The sequence below is a fragment of the Podarcis erhardii genome (genome assembly GCF_964252035.2).
Source record: "Podarcis erhardii genome assembly, chromosome: 4".
NCBI lineage: Eukaryota > Metazoa > Chordata > Lepidosauria > Squamata > Lacertidae > Podarcis > Podarcis erhardii.
Genome location: NC_138508.1, coordinates 11,941,350 through 11,953,366, shown reverse-complemented (window position 1 = coordinate 11,953,366; position 12,017 = coordinate 11,941,350). Strand labels below are relative to the sequence as shown.

Sequence of the window (12,017 nt, the reverse complement as noted above, 5' to 3'; positions counted from 1 at the left end):
CTTTTCAAGCTACACTGGCTCCCGGTGGAGTACAGGGTCAGATTTAAGGTGCTGGTTTTGACCTTTAAAGCCCTTCACGGCCTAGGACCCTCCTACATATGGGACCGCCTCTCCTGGTATGCCCCACGGAGAACCTTAAGGTCCATAAATAGCAACACCCTCAAGGTCCCGGGCCCTAAGGAAGTCAGATTAGCCTCAACCAGAGCCAGGGCCTTTTCAACACTGGCTCCGGCCTGGTGGAATGCTCTGTCTCATGAGACCAGAGCCCTGCAGGATCTGATTTCTTTCCACAGGGCCTGTAAGACAGAGTTGTTCCACCTGGCCTTTGGCTTAGAATCAGTTTGATCCCCTCCCCCTCTTTCTTTTTCCTTTCTCCTCCTGTGAAGAGGCTGCATCCTAATGTTTTAATGCTGTATTTTAATCTTGTTTTTTAAATTGTATTTTAATCAACTTGTTTTTATTATTGGTTGCTAGCTGCCCTGAGCCCAGTCTTGGTTGGGGTGGGCAGGGTATAAATAAAATTTATTATTTATTATTATTATTTCAAACGTTTCGGAAGTCAAACGGACTCCTGGAACGAATTCCGTTCGACTTCTAAGGTACGACTGTATGTTTATTGGGAAATTATTTGATTTGTATGTCAGTAAAAGTGTTACAACTGAAAAATAAAAATTATTTATAGAGATACAGCTCTCCATTCAGAACAACAACAATAATGGAAACCTTTATAAAACATATATAAAACACATATGAAACCATAATAAAACATCAAGCATTAAAAACTTCCCGATACAAGGCTGCCTTCAGATATCTTCTAAAAGTTGTGTAGTTCTTTATCTCCTTGACTTCTGATGGGAGGGCTTTCCACACGGAGGGCGCCACCACCAAGAAGGCCCTCTGCCTCCATCTTTCGTCCTGCTGGGCAAAAGGCGTTATCACAGTTCAGGGATGCCCTCCACCCACACAAAAGTGTTTAAGGAGGAAGCAGTGCAGGGCCATTGAGGGGCGCAACCTGGCAATAGGGGGCATGGCCTGGGAAAGGGCATGATCCGGGAAATGTCCCAAGGGCCATAGAGAGAGGGTGACATTTGTCTACATTTCCCCTTCCCTGGTCCTTGCTGCAACCAAGCAAGACTCTGAGGGCCAAACGAACATACAGTCCTCCAGAACTCTGCAGCCTCGCTCCCAGGCGAAGAAGTTCCCTTCTCCAAGGCCTGGAGCCTGTGACACAGTCCTTACTCACAGCTGCTTGTCTTCTCTGGTTTAGGGCGATGTCACTGGTGCTACATAACCATGCGATGACTCACAGTGTTGGCTACGTGATGACTCACAAAAGCTGCCGTCTTATATCCACTTAAACCTGTAAGTAAGCCTCAGATGAGCTCAGAGGGGACTTATCTCTGAGTAGGGTTGTGCCATGAGACAACTGATGGGGAGGGCAATGGAAATGTGCAGAAGTGTTCCTGCCTCTCTCTATAGCCATTGATAACCTTAAATCCACCCCCCTTAACCCTCCACAACAGAGAACCCAGATAAACCCAGGGTGGCAATAACACATTGACTTGACTGCAGACATGCAGCACTGTGAACTGTTGAGCATGTGCTAACTACAATTCCATGTGGCTGGATATTATTAGATATTTATTCATTTATACCCTGTCTTTTTCTCTGACAGGGACTCAAGGTGAAACAGTTAAAAACATGGGGGTGAGGGGGACAATAACTAAAAAAATAATGAAGTGCTTGTATTCCAGGCCCTAAGAGATCCCACTGCATTGTCTACCCAGCATCCTGAGCATTGTTTGCTGTTTCCTGCGCACCTTGCCTGCTTCCTATCTCATCCCCTCATTGCTACCCTGGAATCCTAGAATCCTCAACTCATAGAGTTGGGATCCTGAGGGTCATCTAGTCCAACCCCCTGCAAAGCAGGAGTCTGCAGTGCAGGACCCTGAGATAAAGAGTCTCATGCATGGCAAGCATGTTGTGTAACCTTTCTTCTTTGACGATCACTCTTAGCCGAGTAAGATGGTCTTCCATGAACACGGTCTTAGCAGTGAGTCCGTAAGTGACTGTGGAGGCCAGTTCTAGATCCACACGCCCTTCCACAGTGGGGACATAGGTTTCTGGGCGGGAGTTGATCATGGTGAGGGCTTCCCAAGCATGCCTTCCTCTTAGCGCGTTTCTCCCTTGCGTCCTGAGTTCGAGCGTCTTCAAAGCCCATGACAACTTTGGTAAAGTCTGTTCTTCAATTGAAGCGCTCGCAGGCCAGTGTTTCCCAGTTGTTGGTGTTTATACTACTTTTTTTTTTACATTTGCCCTGAGAGTCTTTAAACCTCTTTTGTTGACCACCAGTATTACGCTTTCCATTATTAAGTTCAGAATAGAGTAGTTGCTTTGGAAGACAATAATCCGGCATTCAAACAACATGACCAGTTCATCGAAGTTGATGTTGAAGAACCATTGCTTGTCATCTTTGCTTCTTCCGGTACACTGGCATTAGTTCACCTGTATTCCCAAATGATATGCATTTTTTTTTTTAATGGAATCTTTCGAGGAGTTGTAGATGCCGTTTATAAGAGGTACAAGCATACAGTAAGGTTGGTAATACAATAGCTTTGTAAACAGGCATTTTGGTTTCCCTGAGAATGTCCCAGTCCACAAACACTCTGCACTTCAATCGGGAGAAAGCTGCACTCACAGAGCTTAGGCAATACTGGATTTCATCATCAATGTTGGCCCTTGTGGAAAGATAGCTGCCCAGGTAGGAGAAGTCATCAACACATTCCAATGTTACACCGTTAAGTTGGATTTGTGGCACTGCAAAGGGGTATTTTTGTGCTTGTTGGTGCAGCACTTTGGTTTTTTCGATGTTGAGCAATAGGCCAAGCTTTTTGTAAGCTTCTGCAAAGCTATTTAGGATGGTTTGGAGGTCATCCTCTGAGTGTGTACACACTACGTTGTCATCAGCATACTGAAGCTCTATGACAGAAGTTATGGTAACCTTATTCTTTGCTTTCAGCCTTCTCAAGTTAAAGACCTTTCCATCTCTTGGATATATGGTTTCTACCCCAGTGGAGAGTTTCCTTCCTTTCAACAATGTATAGGATCAGGGAAATGAAAATAATGAATGGAGTTGGGGCATAACGCAACCCTGTTTAACACCTGATCCCACTGTGAATGGTTCACTTTAAGAGCCATTGTTATCTGTGATTGTTGCTGTCATATTATCATGGAGGAGCTGAAGGATGCTCACAAATTTTTCTGGGTAGTTCAATTCTGCCCACTTTGAAGGTTTTGGCAGGTATCCCATCAGGTCCGCTGGCTTTGTTGTTTTTCATTTAGTTAATAGCTGTACACAACTCTCCTGCTGCTAGCTCATTTCTAATTTCTTTTTGTAGAATTTGTGAGAGGACCTCAGCAGCTACGGGGGAGTTGTGGTTAAGGAGATGCTGATAATGTCCTAGTCCAATGCAATAGTTTCTTTATCTTTTAGAAGTGTGGGACCGTCTGTTGAGCATAGGGGACATATTTCATGAATTATTGGTCCATAGATGGTCTTTGTGGCTTTAAAGAAACTCTGTGCCTTAGTGTTGGCATAGGGTTTTTTCTTAGTTTCTATCTTTTTGCCAGATCCAAAAAGCATTCCTTTTCTTGTCAATAGTGTGTTCAATCTCACTATCATTTTCATCAAACTGGTCCTGCTGTTTCTTGGTTTGGTATCCAATAGTTTGTTCACACGCTGCATTAATGGATGTCTTTAGCTTGGTCCAGTGTTCCTCAATGTTATCAGCGAACTCCGAAAGCAGACAGTCCTTAAGAGTCGTTTGGAAGCAATCTGACTTAATAGGATCTTGAAGGGCTTGAGTGTTTATTTTGTGTCATGGTTTCCTTCCTTGAAGCTTGCATTGAGGTATAATTTTGATAGGCATTGTGGGACCTATTAATCATGAAGGTCTGTCAGCATTTTCACATGCATATGTCCTAATAAGCACATTTTTGCGTCCAGTTCTAACATTAACATTTTTGCACTCATGTTCCCCTAATATTTTGCATTTCATTTTCACTAAAGCATGCATAGTAGATGCCTTTGTTCCTGACAGAAGGATTTTTGTAACTATTGTCTTGGTTGGAGACCTGCACTGCAAACTCCAGAGAAGGGGGAAATTTTGAAGCGTGGCTGTTCTTCAGTTTGCATCTTGCTTCAGGAAGTGTGAATTAGGTAGTTTCTCATTAAAATCCAAACAAATTAGAATTTCTGCCCAGTGGTTCAGTATCTTTTTATTCTGTCAGGCTTTTATTTTGTGGGGTACACATGCAATATTTTTTATGGTTTTTAAGCTGCTGGCCCTGTCCCCTTTATTGCCACTGTTTTCATGGAATTAGAATTTTTATGTGTTGTAAAGTGCCTTGAGTGGTTTATTTATACGAGAAGGGTGAGATATGCTAAGTCAATAAATAAATAAAAGTCTGAAATGGATTAGGCAACTCTGCTTCAGAGGGAATTGGGTTAGCATTAACCCAATTAAAGTTGGCGACCCCACAGTTGCAATAGTGTCAAGAGAGAGGCTAGTAAATGGTTTTTATGAAAGTAATATCTAACACAAAATTAAACACCCAACATCGATGCTGATTAGAGATGGGTGAATCTGTCACTTCTGGTTTTTCTCAGTCTTAAGCTCAGTTCTCTACTTTCCACATCAGTTTGTGATTATATATGTTTTGAAATCATCAAGAAATTTCACCAGTGTTTTAAAATGCAACTGTGGTTAATTTGTAAACTGCTTTGAGGTGGGTCCCCCCCCCCCCGCAGTCAGGCAGTGTATATATTTTAAGAAGCAAACAGATACACTTTTTTTTTTTTTTTTGCAAAGCATATTTTCCTAATACAATGCATGTCATTTTAACAAATATGTGCTCTTCGATGCACACTTCAATCTAGTCTACGCATTGCCGTACACACTGCTTGGCTTGAAAACTTTACTGCAAGATCCGGAGGAGCACAAATTTCAAATGTTGGCTGTGTTTCAGTTTGTGCATTGTTTCAGAAAGTGCAAATTAGGTAGGTTCACCGCTAAATGTGAAATGAGTTGAATTCTGTCTCTCCCCGTCGGTCTGTAGTGTTGACCATAGATAATAAAATGGTAGAGTTGGAAGGGAATCTTTTGCCCAACATGGGGCTTGAACCCACAGCCTTCAGATTAAGTGTCTCATGCTCTATGAACTGAGCTATCAGGTGCTGTGATACTCAGTTGGGTTGGGTGATATCTGGTTCTCAACATTGTGATATATCACCAACTAAACATTGTGATATACTGATACAGTGGTACCTCGGGTTAAGTACTTAATTCGTTCCGGTGGTCTGTTCTTAACCTGAAACTGTTCTTAACCTGAAGCACCACTTTAGCTAATGGGGCCTCCTGCTGCCACCACACCTCCAGAGCACAATTTCTGTTCTCATCCTGAAGCAAAGTTCTTAACCCGAGGTACTATTTCTGAATAAGTGGAGTCTGTAACCTGAAGCGTCTGTAACCTGAAGCGTCTGTAACCCGAGGTACCACTGTATATCAAAAGGAGCTATGTTGGGTGCCTTCACGGTTTTCCCCACATTGTGATTTTTGCATAGCACTCTCTCTCACACACACCAGGATTTGCGATGTATTGCCAGGTCAAAAATTACGAAACTGATATCACAATATGGACTTCAAACCGGTTTTGAACAATATATCAATATATTGCCCAGCTGTAATACTCAACCATGTTAGAGGTTAGTTGGAGGCGATTACATGGGAGAGGAAATTCTCCACAGAGAATTTCTGATCTTTTAACCATTGTTAATACCACGTGGGTGGTGCTGCGGTCTAAACCACTGAGCCTCCTGGGTTTTCTGATTGGAAGGTTGGTGGTTCGAATCCCTGTGATAGAGTGAGCTCCCATTGCTCTGTCCCTGCTCCTGCCAACCTAGTAGTTCGAAAGCACACCAGTGCAAGTAGATAAATAGGTACCACTGCAGTGGGAAGGTAAACAGCGTTTCCGTGCACTCTGGCACTTGTCACGGTCCTCCGTGCACCAGAAGCAGTTTGGTCCTGCTGGTCACATGACCCGGAAAGCTGTCTGCAGACAAACACTGGCTCCCTCGGCCTGAAAGCGAGATGAGTGCAGCAACCCCATAGTCGCCTTTGACTGGACTTAGCCATCCAGGGGTCCTTTACCTTTTGCCTTACCATGACATCCTCCCCAGATCTCCAAAAGTAAAGGCAGGTGTGTATGGAATGACTCGAAATTGCACAAGCTCCAAGACAGCCTCAACATTTACCATTGCTCCTCGATGTCTTAATGTGCTGTACATAATCCTTGCCCGTTTTGATTTCCTCATATCCTGTCCTGGAATGAACTGGAGATGCTACGATGACAAGGACTGTGGGTTCTTGCAGTGTTCCTGCGTTTATCTCCTGACATATGGGAGGGAGCACGGTTTTGACCCCCAAGCCCACACACTGGGAGCACAGAAGTAAACAAGCTAGCTCTGAAGGGTGAGAGCATTAATTGGAACACACGCCTAGCAGCTGGCGAGCAGTCGAAAACCTTCACAAATGGGAGGTCCCTGCCTCACCAACCACCGAAGAGACCATTGCTCATACGGGGTCAGAAGAGGAAGCTGAAAAAGAGGGGGCAGAACTCTGGCACGTTTTGGCAGGTCGATGAAAACGACTCCCATTGTGGGAGGAAAAAAGGAAGAGAAGAAGGACCTCCGGAGATGAGAGTGGAGGCTGATCATTAGATCCTTGTCTAAGAAGGAATCCTCTTTTGGCAGCAGAGCAGACAGCAGCTAATAAACAGGCTGGTTGTTATCTTTTGTTCAGCACACTGTGTGCTAGTCCATGTGGGGTGGTTAATATCAAGTCCTCATAGCACTGTTTTTTCAACCTTGAGTCGCCATGTGATGTTAAACTACATCTCCCACCATCTTTAGCTGTTGGCTAAGCTGCCTGGCGATGGTGGGGTGGTTGGAAGCAAAGCCTGACTATGATTGGTGGAGAGCATGTGCAGGATAGTAACCTGAGTCACGTTTGGCACCTGCATTTTCAGAGAATGTTCCCTTATCATTTATGCCCACCTTGTGAAATAAGGTAAAGGTAAAGGGACCCCTGACCATTAGGTCCAGTCGTGACTGACTCTGGGGTTGCGGTGCTCATCTCGCTTTATTGGCTGAGGGAGCCAGCGTACAGCTTCTGGGTCATGTGGCCAGCATGACTAAGCCCTTCTGGCAAACCAGAGCAGCGCACAGAAACACCGTTTACCTTCCCGCCGGAGTGGTACCTATTTATCTACTTGCACTTTGATGTGCTTTCGAACTGCTAGGTTGGCAAGAGCAGGGACCAAGCAACGGGAGCTCACCCCATCATGAGGATTCGAACTGCCGACCTTCTGATTCGCAAGTCCTAGGCTCTGTGGTTTAACTCACGGCGCCACCCGCGTCCCTTTTACCTTGTGAAATAAGAACAGTACAAATTTCCTGTGACATGTCTCAGCTACAGACTTCATGCTTTGCATGCCCAGTCGTTGGCATCTTCAGTTTTAAAGCCCACAGGGAGCAGCACTGGGAAAGAGATGCCTGCCTAGATACCACTGTTACTTGAAACAAAAGATACTGAATGAAGTGGACTTACAGTATTGGCTACTGGAATGAGGCAGCTTCATATACAGTGGTAGCTCGGGTTAAGTACTTAATTCATTCCGGAGGTCCATTCTTAACCTGAAACTGTTCTTAACCTGAAGCACCACTTTAGCTAATGGAGCCTCCTGCTGCCACCACGCCGTCGGAGCACGATTTCTGTTCTCAACCTGAAGCAAAGTTCTTTTTTAAATATATATATATATATATATATATATATGCAGGTTTTGGTGTCCTCGGGTGTCTTCCCGTGTAAAAGTTGGGGTGTCTAGGCGACGTTTCGACGAGGTCTCACTCGTCATCTTCAGGCTGGTGCTTTCGGCTTCTTGTTACTGGCACCAGCCTGAAGATGACGAGTGAGACCTCGTCGAAACGTCGCCTAGACACCCCAACTTTTACACGGGAAGACACCCGAGGACACCAAAACCTGCATTCCTGTACCCGTGAAAATCTACGAAAGCATATATATATATATATATATATATATATATATATATATATATTTTACTTTTCCAACAATTTAAACACTACAAAAAAGAAAAACAATACAATACAATACAAAAACACAACACAACATGCCTACCCATGCTCTAAACTCACCAAGCACAATCCTGCTGGGGTTTTTTTGCAAACAGAAAGACAGGTGGCAGTGATTCTCCCAGAGGAGGAACTAACAGCTAGCTAGCTTGCTGCCGGAAACAAATGAACAAAGACTCCCAGGGGTCCCAGGTATCCAACATGGAGAAAAGATCTGCCCATGAACTCCCCTAGATTACTGTATTTTAATATTGTATTGGAAGCCGCCCAGAGTGGCTGGGGAAACCCAGCCAGATGGGCGGGTATAAATAAAATATTACAGTGGTACCTCAGGTTAAGTACTTAATTTGTTCCGGAGGTCCGTACTTAACCTGAAACTGTTCTTAACCTGAAGCACCACTTTAGCTAATGGGGCCTCCTGCTGCCACCGCACCGCTGGAGCACAATTTCTGTTCTCATCCTGAAGCAAAGTTCTTAACCCGAGGTACTATTTCCGGGTTAGCGGAGTCTGTAACCTGAAGCGTACATAACCCGAGGTACCATTATATTCATGTGTTGTTGTTCCATGATGTGATATTGGGAAGTTGTGTTGTTGGTCTTGAAAACAGGGGGATCCTGAGTTGAGATGGTTGTTGTTCAGTGCCTTTATAAATGACTTGGTTGAAGGTATTGAGGGGATGCTCATCAAATTTGCAGGGGACACTAAACTGGGAAAGAATCGTCTCCAGACAAACAAGCAGAAATTTATTTGGTTGTTATTCTGAAGATTTATATCCAGCTTTTCATTCCAGTGATTCTAACAGCAGCTTATATACAACATGTAACAATACATGTTTACAGTATTTAGTGTCAATTGGGGCCACATCTAGGGGTCTTGGTGGACCACAAACTTAACGTGAGTCAACAGTGTGATGCAGCAGCAAAAAAAAAGGTAACACTGTTTTAGGCTGCATCAACAGACGTCTAGTGTCCAGATCAAGGAAAATAATAGTCCCACTCTATCCTGCCTTCATCAGACCACACCTGGAATACAGTGTCCAGTTCTGGGCACCACAATTTATGAAGGATGTTGACAAGCTGGAAGGTGTGCAGAGGAGGGCAACCAAAATGATCAAGGGTCTGGAAGCTAAGCCTTATGAGGAGCGCTTGAAGGAGCTGGGTATGTTTAGCCTAGTAAAGAGGAGACTGAGAGGAGATATTTTAGCCATCTTCAAATATCTGAAGGGCTGTCATATGGAGAAGGGAACATGCTTGTTTTCTCCTGCTGTGGAAGATAGGACTCAAACCAATGGCTCAAGAAAGGAGATTCTGACTAAACATTTAGGAAACGGTAAGATCTGTTTGGTAGTGGAACAGACACCCACAAGAGGTGGTGGACTCTCCTTCCTTGAGGGGTTTTAAGCAGAGGTTGGATGGCCATCTGTCAGAGATGCTGTAGCTGAGATTCCTTCATTGCAGGAGGTTGGCTAGATTATCCATGATTTCCTTCCAACTCTAAGATTCTGTAGTCAGGTGTCTTGCATCCAGGTGAGCACCTATTCCAGGCTTCCTCAAACTCGGCTCTCCAGATGTTTTGAGACTACAGTTCCCATCATCCCTGACCACTGGTCCTGCTAGCTAGGGATCATGGGAGTTGTAGGCCAAAAACATCTGGAGGGCCAAGTTTGAGGAAGCCTGGCCTATTCAAAATCCAATAAGGTCATCAGTTCATGAAAGCTTCCTCCATGTGTATATTTATTGCTTCCAGGACAGGGGTGCCAGTTCACATTGCTGTTTGCTAATAGCGACCAGCTTCCTGGAGTCTCTGTGAAATCACCTGTAGCCAGTGGCTTGTATCCAAAGTAATACTATGAGAGTGTTCTGTTCATGGAAGTATTTCTGGCTGTGCAATGGAACAATCTCCTAAATCTGTTTTAGGGGTTTGGGGAGGGCACAGGGAGAGGAAACTCCCACTGCACACATGGGAATCACTGCATGATTGGGACCCAGTGTGAATGGGAAGATGTTTAATGTGCATTGACTTTTGCATTGCTAACTTTTCCAGAGTCAAATATAGACACACAACCAAAGACCGTTAGGAACGTCCCTGCGTTTAAATGCATGCATCCCGTAAATTGTTCGGTGTTGTGAGCAAACTGGAAAACAAAACTTGAGAGGAGGGTGGAGGGAGAGAGAATTGGCTAGGCTTGTTGAAAAGCATTCCTTTCGTTCCCATAATCAAGATAGCTGCAGGGTAGCAAAAACTGAAAATAGAGTGTTAGGTGATATTTGCTCTCATTACAAAGATTGATTTTTTAATTAAAATTAATTTAAGTTTTAATTAAAATGAGAGGCGATGTATGCTGGCATTTCCAAGAACACACTAATGTTTTGAATTCACGTGGCTCCTTTTGATAACAATGCCTGGGTTTTCCTTTGTTCCTGAGTTCTGTCGGTCAGTGTAATGGGTGCACTTGATTTTCAAATGGCACTTCTGTTTTTATTTATTTATTTATATTTATTATTTCTTTGGGACAGAGCCTAGGACTTGCCAATCAGAAGGTCGGCAGTTCGAATCCCCGCGGCGGGGTGAGCTCCCGTTGCTCGGTCTCAGCTTCTGCCAACCTAGCATTTCGAAAGCACGTCAAAGTGCAAGTAGATAAATAGGCACCACTCCAGCGGGAAGGTAAACGGCGTTTCCGTGCGCTGCTCTGGTTCGCCAGAAGTGGCTTAGTCATGCTGGCCACATGACCCGGAAGCTGTCTGCAGACAAACACCGGCTCCCTCGGCCAACAAAGCGAAATGAGCGCCGCAACCCCAAAGTCGGTCACGACTGGACCTAATGGTCAGGGGTCCCTTTACCTTTACCTATTATTTCTTTAATTTCTATACCACCCTATACCTGAAGGTCTCAGGGTGGTTCACATAAAATATCAAATACATAAAATCAAAACAAAACCAACAATCCAAAGAAAAACCCCTAAAGAGCCAGCATTTTTTAAAAAGGGTATAGGATATAGATCAAGTCAGGCAAAGACCTGGTTGAAAAGTAATGTTTTTGCCTGGCGCCTAAAGGTGTGTAGTGAAGGCGCCAGGCAAACTTCCCTGGGGAGAGCATTCCACAGACGGGGAGCCACTGCAGAGATGGCCCCATTCTCATGTTGCCACCCTCCTGACCTCTCGAGGAGGAGGCACACAAAGAAGGGCCTCAGAAGATGATCTCAGGGTCCGGTAGGTTCACATGGAAAGAAGCGGTCCTTGAGTATTGTGGTCCTGAGCCTTTTCCTCGAGAACATACATGAAGCAGGCATTCCAGGTCAGACGGTTGATAGCATCACTTCCATCACTTGAAGAAGGGCCATAACCCAGTAGTAGAGTATCTGCTTTGCAGGTTAAAGGTTCCAGATTCAGTTCTGGGCATCTCCAGCTGGACTGAAGGAGTTCCCATTCTGAACCCCTGGAAAGCCAATACTGGCCAGGGTAGACAAAAGTGACCTCTGATGGACCAGTGGTCTCATTCAGTATAAACAGCTCTGTGTGTGGTTCTCCCACACAATGTGGGGATCCAGCTGGAGGAGAAGAGAAGATCATCCCCCAACATGTAGAGGATTGTTGGAATGGAGGCAGAGAGCTGTGCAGAGGGAAGGTGGAACCAACAGGCTCATTCCCTCTGTCGCTCCTTCTCTCTCATACACATAAACACACACAATTCTATCAGGTACAGGAGAATGACCATGTTAGCCCTCTTGTCACCAGCATGCCCACGGTGCCCATGGGGAAACAGCCAAGATAGAAGTCGCTGGTACCTCTAGAGGGGTTGAGAGAACTC

The 12,017-nt window shown here is 44.7% G+C and overlaps 1 protein-coding gene across 10 annotated transcripts in view; it reads left to right on the top strand.

Annotated features, from left to right (window-relative positions):
* The window catches only part of TENM4 (teneurin transmembrane protein 4), a 659,336-nt gene that overhangs the window by 81,986 nt on the left and 565,333 nt on the right, over positions 1-12,017 (top strand). For 9 of the 10 annotated variants that reach the window (XM_081859990.1, XM_081859998.1, XM_081859996.1 and 6 more), the window contains exon 2: positions 1,268-1,362. The exons of the other annotated variant lie outside the window; for it this stretch is intronic. The gene's annotated coding sequence lies outside the window, so the exon portion shown is untranslated. The remainder of the gene's footprint in view (positions 1-1,267; positions 1,363-12,017) is intronic. 10 annotated transcript variants of the gene reach the window in all.